The following is a 13,019-nucleotide window of genomic DNA, read 5'->3' as shown; positions in this document are numbered from 1 at the left end:
CCCCTTCCAATCATCACTGACAGTGTAACCCCTCATGGCAACACCGGTCGCAGGCATTGGGACCCTCCCAATGAATCCCCTGTCACAATTCTCTCTGCAGCCTCCCCGCGTGCACCCCCTTTGCCAATTATCCACCTTTCACACCCCACCTTTACCAATCACACACCACCCCCCCACACACACAATACCCAATCCCTTGCAGAGGTCCTTTATTGCTTTCCTCTGAAGTGCTCTCGTCTTCTGCAGAGCACCCCACTTCCCTCACCTTCGGTTATCCCACCCCGACTCAGGCCCACCTTCTTGGCACGACTGGCACAGTTATGATGCACAGTTGGCAGTGCCAGCGTGCCTGGTGAGTAGTTCCAGGCAAACAATGCCTGATGGGCACTGCCCAACCATGCCTCCGAGCACCCAGGTGCTTCAGTGATATGGCAATGGCACCTGTCCCTGTTGAGACTACGAGTGATTCAATGAGGCAGGAAATGTCCAGGAGGCCCGATTTGCTGGTTTTTAAAACTTTCCCAATTCTCTCGTTTACCATTACTCTTCCCCACATTGTGGGGGCGATCTTACCATTGCACCATGAGCAAGGCGAGATGGTAAGTCTGTGCAAGAGCAAAAAATCGATTTCTCGCCTCTCACGACTTTAACGGTCCCAGATATTTGTTGAGGTCAACCTTGAATCCACTTCCAGTGTGAGGCTGAATAAATTATTTAAATATATTTAAAACATATTTTACATTGATTTAATGAAGCAGGATGCTGTTGTCCAAACTCACTTGCCTCTGTGGCCTCCAACGTGAACCAATCATGAAGACCTCACGGGTAGAACCGGAGACCATTGTCCCCCCCACCCCCCAGGAGGTCTGTGGCACGGGGGAGTGCCCCTTGGTCAGTGCCAGCCTGACACCCTGGCATGGGGAGGGTCGGGGACGGGGGGACACTGTCACTCTACAATAGAATCGGTGGGGGAAGGGAGGGGGATGATCAAGGCTGGCATTGGAGGGGGGTGTTGAGTGACCAATCGCTGGGGATGGGGGGTGGGTCAGCGGCCGATCACGGACATGGGAAGCGAGGGAGAGGGCAACCGGTCTTGGCAGGTGATAAGGGTCGCAATAGGCTGCGGACTCCTACATAACTGGGATGGTGATGTTTGTGAGGCATGTGCTTTATGGGAGCTACGGAGGCAGGCTGGGAGCAGCAGAGGCTGCGTGACAGGTCTCCGCTACTAGAGACCTGTGCATGTGCAATGGTGCCCTCTGCTGCTCTCAGCCAACATTCAGGTGACTTCTGCCCCACTCCCCTCCCCCTACAGCGAGAAATCATTTCTGCTGATTTTTTTCATGCACTCAGTGAACAGGATAGCAGCTTTGAACTTGCCCAAAGAACAGATCTGAACCTCTCCCATTTTCCCGCCCACCTTGGACTTAGAATTTTTTGTTAAGATCAACCCCAGTAAGTTTTCTCTTTCAGTTTAATACAGCCCCACTTTTCCAAGTACTGATCCCAGTACCCCATGAATCGAAACCCGCTTCTTCCATACGAGACTTTGAGCCATTTATTCATCTCTCTAATTTAATGTACCCTGTGCCAATTTGCAAGAGATTATAACCTTGGAGGATCAGTTGTTTAATTTCGTGCCGAGCTCCTCAAATGCTCCACGCAGAGAGATGGTGTCAAGTTTCTTCAGTGTTATTGGGGCTGCAGTCCTCTAGACAAGTGGAGAGTGTTCTATCACACTCCTGACTTTTGCCTTGTTTTGCCTCGCTTGGGCGAGGCTCATAAAATCCCACCCGAGGCCAACAGAGAATACCATTCTGCGAGCCTCACCCACCCCGAGTCCGGGACAGGTGAGGTGGTAAAATTTCAGCCATAAGATCCAGAGTGGACTTGATAGGATTGATACACAGTGAATGTTTCCTCTTGTTGGGGAGACTAAAACGAGGGGACTGATTTGGAAAATGAAGAAAACGTCTCTGTTTAAGACTGAGACTGTCTAAGACTGTCACGACTGTTTAAGACTCGTGTCTGACAAATTTACCGGAGTTCTATGAGGATGTGTCTAGGGCGGTGGATAGAGGAGAGCCGGTGGATGTGGTCTTTCTGGATTTTCAGAAGGCGTTTGACAAGGTGCCTCACAAGAGGTTATTGCAGAAGGTCGAGGGACATGGAGTTGGGGGTAGGGTGTTAGCGTGGATAGAGGATTGGTTGTCAAATAGGAGGCAGAGAGTGGGGGTCAACGGGTGCTATTCGGATTGGCGGATGGTGACTAGTGGAGTGCCCCAGGGGTCGGTGCTGGGGCCTCAGCTTTTTACCATTTATGTAGATGATCTGGAGGAGGGAACCGAGTGTAGGGTGTCGAAATTTGCTGGTGACACCAAGACTGGGGGAACGGCAAATTGTGCGGAGGGTGTGGAGAGTCTGCAGAAGGATCTAGATAGGCTGGGCGAATGGGCCAGGAAATGGCAAATGGAATTTAATGTTGGCAAGTGTGAGGTGGTCCACTTTGGTAGGAAGAATGGTAGGAAGGACTATTACTTACGTGGCGAAAAACTGCAGCAGGCGACGGTGCAGAGGGACCTCGGGGTCCTTGTGCATGAGTCGCAAAAACCCAGCTTGCAGGTGCAGCAGGTGGTCAGGAAGGCGAATGGGATGCTGGCCTTCATAGCGAGGGGGATTGAATATAAAAGTAGGGAGGTCTTGCTGCAGCTGTATAGGGCATTGGTGAGGCCGCAGCTGGAGTACTGTGTGCAGTTTTGGGCGCTGCACCTGCGCAAAGATATTTTGGCCTTGGAGGGAGTGCAGAGGAGGTTTACTAGGCTGATACCGGAGTTGAGGGGGTTGAGCTATGAGGAGAGGCTGAATAAACTAGGCTCGTACTCGTTAGAGTTTAGAAGAATGAGGGGAGATCTCATTGAGACGTATAAGATGATGAATGGGATGGATAGGATAGAAGAGGTGGAAAGACTCTTCCCGCTCAAAAAAGACAGTAGGACTAGGGGGCACAGCCTCAAGATAAAGGGGGGGCGGATTAGAACGGAGTTGAGGAGGAACTTCTTCACTCAAAGGGTGGTGAATCTCTGGAATTCTCTGCCCATTGAAGTGGTGGAGGCTGCCTCGCTAAATATATTTAAGACGCGGGTTGATGGGTTTTTGATAAGAGAGGGGATTAAGGGTTATGGGGAGAGGGCGGGAATGTGGAACTGAGCCACGACAGATCAGCCATGATCTTATTGAATGGCGGGGCAGGCTCGAAGGGCTAGATGGCCTACTCCTGCTCCTATTTCTTATGTTCTTATGTTCTTAGATGATGGGAACATTTTCTCCCAAGTGGTCAGGATGTGGAATTTGTTTTCCCAGGAAATAGTGGAGGCTGTGTTGTTTTGAATTTATTTAAGGCAGAGTAGATGTTAAGCAAGGGAGTCAGGAGTTATGGAGGGGGTCAGACAGGAAGTAGACTGAGACCACAACCAGATCAGTTACAATCTTACTGAAAGCTGGAACAGGTTTGAAGGGCCAAATGACCTACTCCAACTTCGATGTTCCTATGTTTGCCACATCTGTGCACATTTCGTTCCACGGTTAATGCATGGTGACAACAGAGGGAGAAATACTACGGCCATTTGTAGATCCATTGTTGTCCCAGTTAAGATCAGCAAACATAATACAGACGTTTTTTAATGTCATTCATTTCTCAAGAATTACAAAGGCAGTGTGTAGAGAGGACAAGGAAACCCTTAATCCATCTCCTTGTTTACTCCAAAAACCACTTCAGATTGAATCTAATTCATGGTCCCCACTAAAGAGCCATACGAGGTCCAAGCTGACAAGAACAGGCATTACCCCGATCTGATACTTGATCTTAGCCAAAAAGCCGAGAAGTACAGACACGTTGACCGGAATACTTTGGCCACTCACATCCAGCCAGCAAGAATGGAGAATTTGGCACTCACCCTAATCTGTCTTCACTGCAGTGGGACTGGAGAATCCCAGGAGAGGTCAGAGAGTCTAGCCCATTGAATCTGGAAGCGTCTGGATCAACATGATTCAGTGCTAGAGCTTTCAGTGTGTTAACCCACCAAGCATCGTTTTGGACATCCTTTATGATTATGGTGTACAAGTAGTTTCACTTTCTGCAGATCAAACAGAAGAAACTTGCAATTGATTACCTTTGGTGGATCTTCTCAAAAATCCTTTTAGAATCAGGATAGTTACAGTGCAGAAGAAGGCCATTCAGCCCATATTCTCTATGCCAGCTCTCTGTAACTCATGATGCAGAATCCCTTGCCCATCGCCTAAACAACGTGGTATGTTAACGATGCACTGTTCCCTGAAAGTCAGAGTTGCATGCTTTAAAGAACAACCTGCAGGTTAATGTAAAAAGCTCTTAAGAAATATTTTGGCTTCACGGATTGTAACTACTTATGGACATACCAGGTGGAATTCTCTCAAAAAATTCTAAGTGTCGAATTCGTATGAAAACTGGAGTAATTCACACTTCTTTTCAGGGCAAGTTCAGAGAAGAATCTCCCACACTCTGTGCATTGCAGAGGCCACCAGGATGAATATCATTAAATTTCAGGGCCTATTCCTGCTGGAGAGGCTGAAATCACTGTCTGTGCAGAGTCAGCATATTCTCCCCATGTCTGTGTGGGTTTCCTCCACATGCTCCAGTTTCCTTCCACAGTCTGAAAGACATGCTGGTTAGGTGCATTGGCCATGCTAAAATTCTCCTTCCATACTTTACACTCCATTCCCCTTGCAACAAATGACGCCATTCCATTTGCCTTCATAAATATTTGCTATCATTGTTGTGATTCATGTACCAATTTACCCAGATTCTTCTACGCCACAGAGTTATTAAAACTTTCCTTCAGATTGGGCATCGCTGGTGAGGCTATGTTTTATTGCCCTTGAAGTGAGTGGCTTGCTCAGTCATTTCAGAGGACAATGAAGAGTCAACCAGTTATTGTGGATCTAGAGACACATATAGACCAGACCAAATAAAGATGGGAGTTCTCTTCTTAATTCCCAAAGCTTGTTGCTACCTCAAAGAACTCGAACACCATTTCCCTTTCACAAAACCATGTTGATTCTGCTTGATTATATTGTGATTCTATGGGGCCCCCACTGAAATAATGAAGTCTAGCATTTCCCCAATGATGAATGTTAGACTGACTGGCCTGTAGTTTCCTGCTTTCTGTTGTTCTTCTTTTGGAATAGAGGAGTCACATTCACTATTTTACAATCTTATGAAACCTTTCCACAATCTTGGCAATTTTGGAAAATTGAAACCAATGCACCTACAACCTCAGCAGCCACTTTTTTTAACACTAGGATAAAGACCATCAGTCCCAGGGACTTGTCAATCTTTAGTTCTAACAATTTTCTCCGTTCCCTTAGCATGGTAATTGTAATCTTTAAGCTCCTCTCTCCCTTTCACCTCTTGATTTACAATTATTTCTGGGATGTTTTTTATGTTTTCTGCAATGAAGACAGGCACAAAACATCTGTTCAATGTATCCAGCATTTCCTCATTCCCCATTGTTAATCCCCAGACTCTCTCTGGAGAATCAACACTTATTACAGTTACTCTTTTCCTTTCTAAATACCGGTAAACACTAACTGTTTTCTTATTTTTCCAGCCAACTTTCTTTCATACTCTATAATTTTTGCCTCAATTCTTTTCGTCATTCCTGACTGTCTTATATTCTGTCCAATCTTCTGACCTGCCACTAATCTTCATTCCTTTTCTTTCAATTTTAAACTACCTTTAACTTGCTTTGTTAGCCACAAATGACACATTCTTTTCCTTCTCATTGGAATGTATCTTTGCTAAGTGTTATAAAATGGCACCTCAAATATCTGCCACTGCATCTCTACTGATCTGTTCCTTAATCTGATTGTCAACTGGGAAATGTCCTTTAAGTTTAAAACACTAGTCTTAACCACTCTTCTCTCCTTCAAACTGTTGAAACTCAATCATGTCCTGATCACTAATACCTGGAGGCTCTTTACCATGAGGTAATCTGTTTCATTGCACGTTAAGAAGTCTCACAACCCTGTTTACCCCAATCCAACACCTGCATCTCCACATCATTGCATGTTACCAGATCTCGAATAACCTGTTCTCTGGTGCCAGAATGTGCTGCTGTAAGAAACTGTCCCAAAAACATTTCAAGAATTCATCTTCCAGGCAACCTTAACCAGTCTGATTCATCCAATCTATATCTAGATTGAAATCACCTATGATTATTTCCCTACATTTCTCAGAAGCCCTCACCATTTCTTCCTGTAAATCACATTCTACATGTAGTGAGTTTTAGACAAGCTGTAAACTACTCCCAGAAGTGAATTCTTACTGTAGCTATTTCCTAACTCTATTTAAACCAATTCTACATCTTGATCTTTAGAACTAAAGTCATCTTTCACTATTGTACTAACATCACCCTTAATTAACAGAGCTGCTTCACCACCTTTTCCCAGCTTCTTATCTCACCAGAATGCCAAATATCTTTGAATGTCCCAGGCATCCCAGCCTTGGGCTCCTTGCAGCCACTTTTCCATAGTGCCTACACATAATATTTCTACTTGAGCTGACAATTCTTCTGTTTTTTAACAGTTGCTATACATCTTAATATAAGAGCCTTTATTTCTATCTTTTCACTACTTTTGCAACCTCTGGCTTTCTCTGCTGGCACAATCTGAAGAGTGAGTGTTTTGTTCTTTCCTGCCAAGCTGTCATTACCCCTATTATTTCCTTGCTTACCTGCCATGCCCTGTCCAGTTTACTTATCACATCTTCCCTCACCTTATCCATGGCTCTCACTCTTTACTTTATGGCCCTCTCTGCTGCCCTGGTAAACCCACCAGAACACTGGTCCTGGCAAATAATTAGATGTTAACGAGGTTTATTTTCAGATCCTGTTGACTCTGAAACTCAACAATTGCGAGTGACCAAACTGCTGTAATTCCAGGTGCGTGCGTGGATTATCACATGACCATTAACTCCATTGTATTACAGGACCTGCCCATTGCTTCATGTCTGTGTAGTCACATGCAAACTGGTTCAGTTCCAGGACTTAATTATTTTCCTGTTCTGTACATACTACTTTTTAGACTCTTTTAGTCAGTATTATCATTTCATAAAGTTAAACAGTAATTCTAAAGTGACATTTCTGTATTTTTTTAGGTGAAAATTCTGATTCAGGAATAGGGAGTCAAAGTTCATCTGGAATTATTTCACAACTTCACCAAGAGGAAATAGTTTTCAGAACTATATGATCACTTTGGCTGTTTGGTCTGACTGTTTCATGCATTGGACTTGTCAGATCCACATTCACTTTAATACAGTCAGTGCAGGAAGACGAGGATTGTCAGAAGAAATGAACAAGGAAGCACAGTGCAGCCTCTACAAATGGATATATCTGAACAGAAACTCATTAACAATAATCAATATTAGATCAATCGCATTGTAAAAGATATAAGCTGCGTTTTGAAACCACGGACAGTCTCAAATTTTGAATTCACGGCAGCAAGTTTGTTTCTACTTATAATGCCAGAGCTTCTTATAACCTTTCAAAATATTGAAAGTATGAGCTGTATGTAACTTTATTTCGTGAAACATGAATGATCACAAATCATTCATTACGAAATTTGCTGATGACACGAAGATGAGTGGAAAGGCAAATTGCGTGGAGGGTGTGGAAAGTCTGCAGAGGGTTCTGGATAGGTTGAGTGTGTGGGCGAGGACCTGGCAGATGGAGTATAATGTTAGCAAAATTGTACCCGCCTCTACTGCTACCTCTGGCAATTTGTTGCAGACACTCACCACCCTCTGTGTGAAAAAATTGCCCTTCTGGACCTTTTAACTGTCCCCTCTTACCTTAAACTTGGGCCCCCTAGTTTTAGACTACCCTATCTTTGGGAAAAGATATTAACTATCTAGCTGATTTATGCCCCTTTATTATTTTATAGATCTGTATAAGATCTTCCCTAAACCTCCTACACTCCAGAGAAAAAAAAGTGCCAGTGTACCCAGCCTCTCCTTATAGCTCAAACCATCAAGGGCTGGTAGCGTCCTAGTAAATTTGTTTTTGCACTCTTTCTGGTTTAATATACTTTCTATAATAGGGTACCAGAACTTTACACAGTATTCCAAGTATGGCCATAACAGTGTCTCCCTCCCTCCCTGATACTGATTAGACTAGAATAGAGTATGGACAGGTGTCAGTGTGGTCAGGGTGGAGTCTTCCTGTGCTGGACTGACTTCCTGTTGGGATCTTCACTATGGCAGTCACAGGAATGTTTCTAACATTTATTCTTTCATGGGATGTGAACATTGTTGGTAAGGCCAGCCTGTTACAAATTCCTAATTACCCTTTAACAAGGCTGATGAGTTAAAATAGGGTCACTGAATACTGAGGTCACTGGTGATATGATCCAAATGCATGGGTGTAGAGTCCTGATGGTTCCAGAAGGTAAACAAAGGAAAAAATACACCCCAGTCCCTGTGGTGTCCAGGGGGCATGGAAGGCATTAACAGGAACTCCAGGCTGCGAATATAGCTGCAGTTGAAGAGCAGTCAGGTTGGATGACCCCCTCAATCGTCGGCTGCCTGGACTTATAGATGGCAAGTTTTGCCAGGCCCAGGAGCAGATTCATGAGGAGGTCCTTCTCGTTCCCTGCCCCCCTCCACACTCGGTGAAGTACATCACCTCACACTAACTTGGATTGAATTCAATTTGCCACTAATCAACCCATCTGACCATCTTTATGTTGATTAACTCATGGTTTCTTATATTATTCAGGTACCTTTTGTGAAACATCTCTCCTCTTTCCCCCAGTTTGCAACAACTGGTGAATGTTTACACAATACGTGTAAATGTGGAATTAAAAACCAGATTCTCTCTGCTCCAGGGTGAAAGGGGCAATGGGGGAAGGTATTATATATGGAGAGAGGGGGATTAATGGGGAGGGGTGTAAACCCAGAAGATGTTTAATGGGGAAAAAGGGTCATATTACAGGAAGGATGTAGAAGCTTTGGAGAGGATGTAGAAGAGATTTGCCCGGGTGCTGCCTAGATCAGAGGGTGAACTACAAGGAGAAGCGGGACAAATTGGAGTTGTTTTCTCTGGAGCAGCAGAAGCTGAGGGAAGATCTGATTGAAGTCTATAAAATTATGAGAGGCATAGATAGGGCTGACAGGTAGAATTTTTTCCTAGAGTTTGAATGCCCAACATTAGGGGCCGTGCACTTAAGGTGAGAGGGGGAAAGTTCAAAGGAGATACAAGGGGCAAATTTATTACACGATGAGTGATAGGTGTCTAGAACATGCTGCCAAGGGCTAGTGGTGCAGACAGATACAATGGGGCTTTTAGATAAGCACATGAATATGCAAGGGATAGTGGGATATGGACCAAGAACAGGCAGAAGGGATCAGTTTAACTTGGCATCATGTTTGGCTCAACATTGATGGCCAAAGGATCCATTCCTGTGCTGTACTGTTCTATGTCTTAAGGAGGTTAATGAGGAAGAAGGTGAGTGGGGAGTGGGTTAAATTTGGCAATGGAATAATGGGAAAAGGGGGTTAATGGGAAGAAGCCACCATGTTGGGATGCTTCAGAGCACATTCTTATCACTGAGGATGTTTCTCACGGCAGCTGGGAACCTGGATTGGTAAACTTTAAAGATTCTTTCTTACAATGTAGATATTGCTGACAAGGCCAGAACTGTTATTTATTTATTTATTATTTATCCAATTCAATCCAATCAAATCCAATTCAGAGTTTCAACAAGTTGGGACATTCCCGATCCAAGCTGACAAGACAGGGCTCTCACCTCCTGTCTTGGGCTTGATCTACATGATCCAAGCTGATTGGAGCAGGTATAGCTCCTCCTCCAAGGCTTAATCTCATTTGTATCTTAGCCAAAAGGCTGAGATTTAAAAATTGCTTCAAATGAAGTGAAAATGTAACCTAATGACTTCAACCAAGCACAACATGTCAATACTCCATCTTAGCCAAAAGGCTGAATTGATTTTTTAATTTCAAAAATAAAATATACTTTATTAAAAATATACTTTATTCACAAAAAAACTCTCAAATAAGCCATTGCAAAATGACATATCCAATACTTGCAAACAGTGTTTTTCCAATATTATGCGATGCTCATTTACAGGACATTACATTCATTACATCTCAGTACTTGAAACTATATACATACATCAGATTTTACTGTGTGCTGTTATTTTTCAGATTGGCACACAGTTACACAGGCTGAGGGTATTCTGCAGTTACTGAGCCCTTGGTCTGCCTCGATTGAAAGGCTTTACCCAGTGGCCTTTCCCCATTGTGCCTTTGCGGTGGCTGCCCCGAGCTTGAGCGCGTCCCCGGGACAGGTACAACCTCAAAAAGTAGTGGCACTTGCTGTTAGTGTACCGAGGATCTACTCACAGCTTGATGCTGGGTAAGGATGGCAGATTTCCTTCACTGAAAGAACATAGGTGACCCAGATGGGTTTCTACAAAAATCAATGATAGTTGCACAGTCACCATTACTGAGACTACTTTTGGACTCAGAAGAGATTTACAACATAGAAAGAGGCTCTTCAGCCCATGATGTCTGCTTCAGCCATCATACACTTATATTCTAATCCCATTTTCCAGTGCTTGGTCCATAGCCTTGTATGCTATAATATTTCAAAGACTCATCTAATTGCTTCTTAAATGTTGTGAGGGTTTCTGCCTCTACCATCCTTTCAGGCAGTGAATTCCAATTTCCCACCACCCTCTGGGTACAATACACATCTGCAATACACATTGACTCTCTTCTGCTCTGGCTCCAGCTGAGGTTCCTCCTTCAGTTGGGATATGCTCCCTTGCACCTGATTGGCTCGCTTCCTGTGCTGCCTGTCCATAGGGTATGACCTGATCACGTGGCCCTCAGGGATCGCCTCCTTAAAGGGGCCACGCTACCACATAAGGGAAAAAATTTCTTCCTATCGACCCAATCGATGTCCCTCGTAATTCTGTATATCTCGATTAGGTCTCCCTCAGCCTTCGCTGCTCTAAGGAAAACAACCCGGCCTAACCAGCCTTTATTCACAGTTGAAATCCTCCAGCCCAGATTAACATCCTGGTTAATATTCTCTGTGCCCTTTCTAGTGGAATCACATCTTTCCTACAGTGTGGTGACCAGAACTGCACACAGTACTCCAGCTGTGGCCAAACATGTGTTTTCTACAGCTCCATCATAACCTCCTGCTCTTATATTCTACGCCTCGGCTAATAAAGGTAATATCCCTTTTGCCTTAACCACTTTATTTACCTGTCCTGCTGCCTTCAGAGATCTTTGGACTTGCACCCCAATGCCCCTTGCTTTGTTAGTCCTCCCAAAATGCAAGGAATAGATAGTTTTAATTACAGGTAGGTTTATCCATTGAATTACAATTTCACCAGTTGCCACATCCTGTGGCCGCCATGTAGAGGTAGCTCCATCCCCCAAATTCTGTGACCACCAGTACAGATAATGGCCCACCCGATGTTCCGAGGGACCTTTTACTCCTCTGAAATATAAATGTTCACCCCCAAGGCCTCATGGTTCATGACCTGCCTCAGCAGTGACCATCTCACTTGATGAAGCTGCCCAGGCTTCAGAGCTGCCAACCCTCAGATTGGCTCAATTCAGAAGTCACAAAGATATCTGGGTTTTTATACATTTTTCATTATAATGGGAGTTTTAGTTACTGTCTGTTATCAATGTTTGTGTGAGCTATCAGTAGAGTTAATTGCTGGACTGAAAACAGAAACTGCTGGAAAAGCTCAGCGGATCTGACGGAGAGCCCTGACCTCTTTGGAACTGCTGGCTTGTGCTCGCGTGGGAGATTACTTCTCACATTGATTCAGTTAGGCCTAAATAAAGGATGTCACACCGTGATTAGTGAACATGTAGGAAGCTGGACATTTATGGAGACCAACAATCAAAATAAACATTCAGAATGACTAAATGGAAATGAGAACAGTTTACATTGATTGAGTCTGTCTGTGGAATGTACACATGTACATGAAATGTGCAGACTCCAAATGATCTGCTAGACTTTGTCAACTGTAGTTCAGGATGCGACTGATGGTTGCGTACTGGTGGTCCAACATGTAACTGAATGGTGAATCCATTATATTGATTGTATTAGGAATGGTGCAAGTGGGTTGCTTTTATCAAATATGGGTAGGATTTGATTTGATTGATTATTGTCACATGTATTAACGTAGTGAAAAGTATTGTTTCCTGCACACTATACAAAGCATACTGTTCTTAGAGAAGGAAAGGAGAGAGTGCAGAATGCAGTGTTACAGTCATAGCTACTTTGCAAAACTTAGTGCGAGGTAGGTCTATTCAAATATCTAATGGCAGCAGGGAAGAAACTGTTCTTGAGTCAGTTGGTATGTGACCTAAGACTTTTGTATCTTTTTCCCAATGGAAGAAGATGGAAGAGAGAATGTCTCGGCTGCGTGGGGTCCTTGATTACACTGGCTGCTTTTCTGAAGCAGCGGGAAGTGTAGACGGAGTCAACGGATGGAGGCTGGTTTGCAATCCTGGATGCTGGAGCTGGGGGAGCGGTGAAATAATCCAGCATTTACTTCTACAGGTTCACAGAGAAAGAAGAAAGAAGTCAGACCAGAGTCTGTGTGTGAGCTGCTGGGACAGTAAAGACCATGAGTGACTGGAAAACTAACTATCACCTGGTTGTTTATTATTGCTTTGTTTTGACCTGATGGAGAGATCATCTCGACTTGAAACTCTCACCACGAATGCTGCCTGACTTGCTGAGTCTTCCTGCATTTTCTATTTTTATTCCATTAAGGCAAATACTAACTGCCCACGCAACACTGGTAACTTGATAAAAGATGACTTTTCATCTGTAAAACAAAACGTGCTGTCTGTGACTAAATGTGGCCGATCTGTCTCATTTCCCCTTCCACAATTCTGTGCTGAACATTTGCGTCTGCACAAAGACCCAGG

The 13,019-nt window shown here is 44.1% G+C and overlaps 1 protein-coding gene across 2 annotated transcripts in view; it reads left to right on the top strand.

Moving 5' to 3' along the window:
* The window catches only part of LOC145360257 (tumor necrosis factor receptor superfamily member 5-like), a 71,318-nt gene that overhangs the window by 43,755 nt on the left and 14,544 nt on the right, over nucleotides 1-13,019 (top strand). The window contains exon 11 of one of the 2 annotated variants that reach the window (XM_080215341.1): nucleotides 7,193-10,981. The exons of the other annotated variant lie outside the window; for it this stretch is intronic. The gene's annotated coding sequence lies outside the window, so the exon portion shown is untranslated. Of the gene's footprint in view, nucleotides 1-7,192; nucleotides 10,982-13,019 lie in introns of those variants that run through there. 2 annotated transcript variants of the gene reach the window in all.

Source organism: Carcharhinus amblyrhynchos, chromosome 30 (assembly GCF_965287045.1).
Source record: "Carcharhinus amblyrhynchos chromosome 30, sCarAmb.v2.hapA, whole genome shotgun sequence".
NCBI lineage: Eukaryota > Metazoa > Chordata > Chondrichthyes > Carcharhiniformes > Carcharhinidae > Carcharhinus > Carcharhinus amblyrhynchos.
This window is presented reverse-complemented; position numbering and strand designations above follow the sequence as displayed.